This window comes from Aptenodytes forsteri, unplaced genomic scaffold (assembly GCF_000699145.1).
Source record: "Aptenodytes forsteri isolate BGI_AS27 unplaced genomic scaffold, ASM69914v1 Scaffold624, whole genome shotgun sequence".
Taxonomy (NCBI): Eukaryota; Metazoa; Chordata; class Aves; order Sphenisciformes; family Spheniscidae; genus Aptenodytes; species Aptenodytes forsteri.
Genome location: NW_008794808.1, coordinates 266195 through 267011, shown reverse-complemented (window position 1 = coordinate 267011; position 817 = coordinate 266195).

The window sequence follows — 817 nt, the reverse complement described above, 5'->3', positions numbered from 1 at the left end:
AAGGGGCCGTGGCCACAGTGAGGTCCCCAGGTCCCGGCTTTGCTGGGGACAACCAGCCCTGGGGTGCTGCACCCCGGGGCCAGACCAGGAGAGATAGCGATGTCCCTGCTGCTGCTGTGCTGAGGGCCACTGGCTCTGGTGCCCCCCAGTCCCTGCTCAGAAAGCAGACCAGGGCATCCAGCTCCTGGTCCCCCTGCCCCATTACCTCCCCGCTCGCCCGGGTCCCAGCCCAGCTCCCTCCGGCTCAGGGTCCCGCCAGCCCCAGCCCTTCACCTGTGCCCAGCACCAGCAGCAGCAGAAAAGTTGTGAACGCCATGGGGCTCATCCCGGGGGGTCCTGGTGCCTCTTGGGGCTCTGCGGCAGCTGCTCTCCTGTTAGCTGTCAGCGCGCTCTGCAATCCGGGAATCAGGAACTGGCAGCTGGGCAGTGGCAGGAGCTTTATAGAGCACCTGGAGCAGGTGGGAAGGCCCCACCCAGCCGGCGGCCCCGGGGAGAGGGAGTCCCTCCGCCCCACTTGGTGCAGGGCACGGGCATGCTGCCTCACTGATGGGGTCCCCACGGCATCATCCCCAAGGGTGGGGTCCCCCACGCTCCCCCGGCTTGGGGAGACACCACCAGCAGCATCCCCGTGTCACAGGTGGACGCAGCCTCAGGTGGGGACATGGGGAAGGGCCAGCAGCTGGGCGTCCCTGGGCAGGGGTGGGGGGCAGCATCTACTCAGCCCCGTGGGCTGAGCCACAGCCCCCAGGACCCGGTGGGGAGCATGAAGGGATGGAGCCCCCCAGCCCCTTGCGCGGGGGGGGGGGGGGGCGGCGAC